Raw genomic sequence first — 7341 nt, 5'->3', positions numbered from 1 at the left:
ATCATTTATGCACAATAGTGAGGTTTCTGCTACTTAATTCGATTAAATTAATCCAGTAGTTTGGGCATGAGGGAAAACCATGTTCTGCCCTGAAAGGGCTCTTAATGACTGTTTTCATCCAGTAAAACAGTGGAAACTGTGTTGCCATTCAAGAAATGTGTCGACAGGGAACTGTTTCATTTATTGCTAAGGCAATTCTAAGTGTCATTTAGTAGGTTGATTTTCAGAGCAGTCTGTGTCGTAATAAAGATTTTTAACATCTAGTATTCATACATTCTTTAAGGCTTGGGGACAAATATCAATTAAATATACAAATGATCCTTATCATCTTTGGCACATATCCATTTTATTTTATTTTATTTTTATTTATTTTTTTTTTTTGAGGTGGGGTCTCACTCTGTCGCCAGGCGGGAGTGCAGTGGCACAGTCTCGGCTCACTGCAACCTCTGCCTCCCAGGTTCAAGTGATTCTGCTTTAGTCTCCAGAGTAGCTGGGACTACAGGCATGCGCCACCATACCCAGCTAATTTTTGTGTTTTTAGTAGAGACAGGGTTTCACTATGTTGGCCAGGATGGTCTTGATCTCTGACCTCGTGATCCACCCGCCTCAGCCTCCCAAAGTGCTGGGATTACAGGTGTGAGCCATGTGCCTGGCCCTCTCACTAATTTTTTAAATAGTTATTTTTTATTTAAAAAAAAATGCTACTTATGGCTGGGCGCAGTGGCTCACACCTGTAATCCCAGCACTTTGGGAGGCTGAGGCGGGCTGATCACGAGATCAGGAGATAGAGACCATCCTGGCTAACATGGTGAAACCCAGTCTCTACTAAAAATACAAAAAAATTAGCCAAGTGTGGTGGTGGGTACCTGTAGTCCCAGCTACTCGGGAGGCTGAGGCAGAAGGATGGCATGAACCCGGGAGGCAGAGCTTGCAGTGAGCCGAGATCATGCCACTGCACTCCATCCTGGGCAACAGAGTGAGACTCTGTCTCAAAAAAAAAAAAAAAAAAGAAATTACTTATGTCAACATGTAATGGATTTATTATGAGTTGATATTTTTAAAATTTGTTTTAATTTCTAATGTAGTAGATATTGATAGACATACCTTTTTTTTTTTTTTTTTTTTTTGAGACAGGGTCCCACTCTGTCACCCAGGCTGCAGTGCAGTGGCATGATCATTGCAGCCTCTACCTCTTGGGCTCAAGCTATCATCCCATGTCAGCCTTCACATGTAGCTGAGACTACAGGCGCACACCACCATACCCAGCTAATGTTTTTAATTTTTTTAGAGATGGGTCTCACTGTGTTGCCCAGGTTGGTCTTGAACCCCTGAGCTCAAGTGACCCACTTGCCTTGGCCTCTCTAAGTGCTGGGACTACAGGTATGAGCCACTGCACCCGGCCAACATACCTATTTAAACAAAGGGTTTCGTTTGTTTGTTTCTTGGCACTCAGTATATTTTAAGAGTAAAAATGGATCCTGAGATCAAAAAGTTTTAAGAGTCACTGGTATAAGGAAAATAGCAGTGACTTTGAATTGAGACAGTCCCGCCACTTAACTAGCCATTTCTCCACATACCCCATCCCAATATGCACACACTGTAAACATACACATACACGCACCAATCAAGCTCTTTCTCATCCCCTACTTAAGCAAAACATAAACAATTTAGTTTAACAAATGAATATCTATTGACTCAACAAAGCGATTAAAAGAAAAAATTCCCCAACTGAGTAAATTACAATGGACTGAATGTTTATATCCCCCCAATGTTCATATGTAGAAATCCTAACTCCTAAGGCAATGGTATTTGAAAATAGGGTCGTTGTCTTCATTAATAGGAAGACATTATAAAATAAGTCTCGGAGAGGTCGCTAATTTCTTTCCTATGTTTAAAGACACAGAGTAACTACCATTTGTAACTCTAAAGGGGTAGGTTATATGTATTCACATTTATTTATATATGCATAAAATATCTCTAAAAATATACAAGAGAGCAGTAACACTGATTGCCTTTGAGGACAGAAGTTGGAGTTGAAGGACAGAAATGAAGGAAGATCTTGGAATTTTGAACCATGTGAATATATTATATACTTAAAACATAAAGTACAAATTTTAAAAAGCCAGCACAAATCCGTCTTCTTTCCAAAGTATCCCCAGACACTCATCCAGATCCACATGGTCCAACTGACGTTTGATTGTTGTGTCCTTTTTCGTGGAACTCATCTTTCTCTACCACATCAGAAATTCTTTGAATGAAATGACCACCTGCATACTTGTAAGTCTTAGAGTTCCCTGTTTTACTTAACACAGTACTGGGCATAAAGCAAATGCTCAATAAAATGTATTTATTAACTGGTAAGAGCTTGCTCCCAAGGGACTGAAATCCTAGTACTGTGCCAACTTTCCATAGCAAGTTGCTTTTTGTGATGAAAATACATGGGACTGGGTCAGCCAAGGGGAAAACCCGGCACATTCTGATGAGCAGAGGAGAAGTACACGCACAAAAACCTCTTTTTAAAATGTTTGATACTTTATGTTCGAAAAAAAAATCACAGAAGCAGTCATCACAGGAAAGGTAAATTCTTGCTGGACTCCCTACAAGTATTTTATAGTTTAGAACCATTTTTACTTGTTTACATAATAGAGGGAGCATGGTGATCTTTCCAACACGGGAGCCTCTAAGAACCCCATCCAGTTGGAAATCAAATGAATTGGGGGATTTTCCGTAATAATGTAATTCCTATGTCTCTTTTCTTGGGTACGTTGGTGATGCTGAGTGTTTGCAGAAAAATCGTTTAGAATTCCAAGGTGTTGTATACCTGAAACAGTAGCAGTAATAGATCAGCGTCACATGATTGAAGATCTGTTCGGCCTTCCTTTCAGGTGAGGATGACTGTGATAACATAAAGGGGCTTTCGGTTTCAGCTTGGGCCTTTTGTTTCCAATTTTGAGAGCTAAACCTTTGGAATAGATCTCTAATATAGATCCTAAAATGTGTCCATTTTTATTTATTTATTATTACTTTTTTAGAGACAGGCAGAGTCTTGGTGTGTTGCCTAGGCTGGGCTTGAACTCCCGGGCTCAAGGGATCCTCCAACCTCAGCCTCCTGAGTAGCTGTGACTATTGGCACATGCCACAGCCCCTGGCTCAAATTTTGTACTTAGTAAAAGGTACTTGGCATCACAAAAACAGGGCTTAAATGCTAGCATAGAAAGAAAATCGATAGTTGAGATGATTTCCCATCAGTTGAAGAGGCTGTCACCCAAAAGTTGCAAAGTATCGCTGCCTGTGTCCTTTCAATCAAGGGGAAGACACTACTGATTCACACAAAATGTCATCAACAAGATATTCTGCTTCCCAGGCCTATTTGCATTCTTACAGGGTCAACAATGCTTGATTCAAATAAAAGACTACCTGAGGGTAAAATTTCAGATGATGAACCATTTAGACTTTTCTATTTTCTCTTAAAGATTATCCACTCTCTAAGTTTCTTCCAGCTCTTAACTTTCTTTAATACAATTGCAAATTCAAATGATGAAAGTTTGCATGTTTAAACTTAGAAATTGCCAGAAGAGAAATTTTTGTTTTATTCAAATTTGCTTTTTAAACATTTAGAAAAGAGAAGCAGGGAATTGTGATCACCAGTTGCAAAACCAAATGCTGTTTTTTTGTTTTCAAGAACAAAAGACTTTTTTGTTGGAAACATCAGAGTTGATTTTTATGTTTGCGTACATTAGAGAGATAATGACAGGTTTCTTGCATAAATCACCATTACATCTCACACCAGCCTTTCTGATGTTTAATAATTTTCGAAACATATTTCAGAGTTATTGGCAAGAACAAAACTTTGCAATTTAAATGGATTATCACAACAATTTGACAATTTTCCTCATGTTTTAAACTGAAAGTCATAGAAACAAACAGAGGATATCTCCCACTTGTGATGGAGCAAAATCTTTTCTTGAGTCTTTGAGAGTTTGTCTCAACCAGATCACTCAGGTCCTTTAGTCCCTAAGTCATAAATATGTTTATCCTTTAGCTTAGTTTATTAACATAGATGAAAAAGCACTTTCAGAAATTTGCCTTATTATTCTAAATTAAAGCTGACTCCCTTCTTTAAAAAGCTGCACTTTTGTAACTTCAGGTGTTTCCTTCTCAGAGAGAAGACGTATATGATTCTGTTTCCCCACCTATGAGGTCAGCCTGTGTGCCTCCTCTCCTTACCCGACTTGGGCCTGCTCACCAGATTGTTGGATGTTGAAAGGACCTGGTCTGGGGCCAGGACACTTTAGGAATCTCTGCTGTGCTCATGCCAAACCTGGCAGGAAACCAGGCTGAGTGCTCCAGGCCCCAGTGCTAGAGGCCAAAAGACCGGATCCTTCTGTGATGCCTGGCTCCTCACCAGGCAAAGTTGCGGGGGCAGGCAAGGGGGTGCTCTCTTCCATTGCTGAGTTTCTGTCCCCGCTCTCTTGTGTTGGTTGAGAGAGCTGTATCCAGTGATCTTCTATGTGGCTACCATTTCTAAAACATTGTTTATTTCATCGTTTAAAATTTCTATTTGGGGGTGTTTTATCACATACATAGCATATTTAATCACAGTTCATGTGCATAAATACATAAAGTTTATAAATATGTAAAGGAATTCATGTATAAAAATATTTTCTGAAGAGAATTCCCAATCAAAAAAGTATGGATACCACTGTTCTATGAGCAAAAGTTCTAGAAAAGGTTTCTATGCCCTTTTTCCCAGAAGCAATTAAAAAGCTTATTTCTGAGACACAAGAACCAACTTGAAACAGCTCCAGGTAGCCAAAGATAGGATAATTTGAACATTAATACAATGGATTGAAACATACTAAATAAATTTAAAATTGATACATTCATAGTGCTTTTAAAATAAACACCTTGGTCATCTTTAAAGGATGTTAATAAACCAATTAATTATTCTGAAAAGAATCAAACATTGAACCTTTCTTGTGTGAGCTGTACCCTAGGTTACCAAATATTTAATGAGGGAAATTTCATTCCCCCTCCCTCACCCCCTCTCCACACACAGACATACACAAAGAATAATAGAATATCATCATTTGGCAAATCTCAAATAAGATACAGGTATGACTTTCAGTAGCCACTAACATCACAGGAAGAGAAATAACCGAAGATGACGTGCATCCTGATGGAAGATCCAACACTACCTGTGAGACTATTCTGCCAAAAACTCAAACCTGAATCAGATCAAGCATCTAAATCTAATAAGCAAGTTTTAGGAAATACAGAGGCCTGTGGAACACCATGGAGTAGGATAAGCCAAACCAGACTGTGGCAGACTCAACTGGAAAGATAACCTGTTTATTAAGCAAATATACTTCAAGACAAAAGCAGCGGGAAGAAAACCTGTAGCTTAAAAGAAACTCAGGACACATAAGCCAAACACAACTTGTGGACCTTTTTTGGATTCTCATTCAAACCAAATTTTTGAAAAATTATAAGGCAATCGGGGAAGTTTGAACACTGGAAAACAGGTAATTATTATTTTTTGAGACCGAGTCTCTGTCCCCCAGGCTGAAGTGAAGTGGCGCAGTCTCGGCTCACTGCAACCTCTGTCTCCCGGGTTCAAGCAATTCTCATGCCTCAGCCTCCTGAGTGGCTGGGATTACAGGCGTGTGCCACCACATCCAGCTGATTTTTGTATTTTTAGTGGAGATGGAGTTTCACCACGTAGGCCAGGCTGGGTCTTGAACTCCTGATCTCAGGTGATCCACCTGCCTCGCCTCCCAAAGTACTGGGATTACAGATAACAGGTAATATTAAACATTGTTAAAAGTTTTAAGTTATAATTTTATGGTAATTTTTTTATGTCTTTCTCTTTTAGAAACACTAAAGTATTTGTGGATGAAATAATTACCATAGCTGGCACTGGCTTCTGTATACTTCAGTGTGGGGAAGGTGAAAGGTGTACCTTCTGTAGTCGAAACAAGAGTGGGCACAATTTTCTGATGGTTGTAGCTCCATAATTTGTATATTCAGGGTTATTGTTCCATTCTGTCTCCTTTTGTATACATCTGGAATTTTTCATAGATTTTTCTAAAGGCTTATGTCCAACAGCCATCCTCCTCTGTATTTCTAAAGCACACACTAGAGAAAATCCTTCTCAGAATCAAGAATTCCAAATGCTGTAGTGGAATCCAGTAACAAAACCAGTTTGAAGGGACCCATGAATCACTGCTGCAGTCTCGCCTCTGAGGAAAAGTCAAGAAAAAGGGAAAGGCAGCCTTAATGACCTTCATGATTGTCTTTTGCAGGATTTCCAGTGTTGAAAGGGAAATTCTATAACATTTAGTACTCTCAATTAAATATTTCATGCAGGAGCCATAAAGTGTTGAAAGAAATGAAACCTTGTGTGCCCAGTTTCCTGACATTTGCTAAGGCACATCCTCCTCTGGACCCCACCTTACATCTGGAGGATGGGCCAGGGCAGCAATACCGGAGATCAGGTTCAATGAATCTTTTCGTTGAAATATATATACAAAAGGAGGTGACTGAGTTTTTGTTGTTTTTAGGTTTTTTTGTTTGTTTTTTGAGATGGAGTCTCACTGTGTCACCCAGGCTGGAGTGCAGTGGCGTGACCTAGGCTCACTGCAACCTCTGCCTCCCGGGTTCAAGCGATTTTCCTTCCTCAGCCTCCTGAGTAGCTGGGATTACAGGCATGTGCCACCACGCCCAGCTAATTTTTATTTTTAGTAGAGATGGGGTTTCACCATGTTGGCCTGGCTGGTCTCAAACTCCTGACCTCACGTGATCCACCCATCTCGGCCTCCCAAAGTGCTGGGATTACAGGCGTGAGCCACTGTGCCCAGTCATGACTGAATTTTTAAAGAAAGTTTTATCTTTTTTTTTTCTAATTATTTATTTTTTGAGACAGTTTCACTCTTGTTGCCCAGGCTGGAGTGCAATGGCGCAATCTTGGCCCACTGCAGCCTCCACCTCCCGGGTTTAAGTGACTCTTCCGTCTCAGCCTCCCGAGTAGCTGGGATTACAGGTGCCTGCCGCCACGCCCAGCTAAATTTTTTTTGTATTTTTAGTAGAGACAGGGTTTCACGACGTTGGCCAGGCTGGTCTTGAACTCCTGACCTCAGACGGTCCACCTGCCTCGGCCTCCCAAAGTGCTGGGATTACGGGCGTGAGCCACCGCGCCTGGCCCTTGTCCTGTTTTTTTTAAATCTTAAAAGTTGCTGGGCACGTAGTAGTTGTCTTTTAAGTGTCCACTGAATGAATACTTGTGCGTATAGTATTTCATAGGGTTCAGTGGGGAGGCCATCCGAGCTGTTCATCAGAACA

This window comes from Papio anubis, chromosome 2 (assembly GCF_008728515.1).
Source record: "Papio anubis isolate 15944 chromosome 2, Panubis1.0, whole genome shotgun sequence".
NCBI classification, from domain to species: Eukaryota; Metazoa; Chordata; class Mammalia; order Primates; family Cercopithecidae; genus Papio; species Papio anubis.
This window is presented reverse-complemented; position numbering follows the sequence as displayed.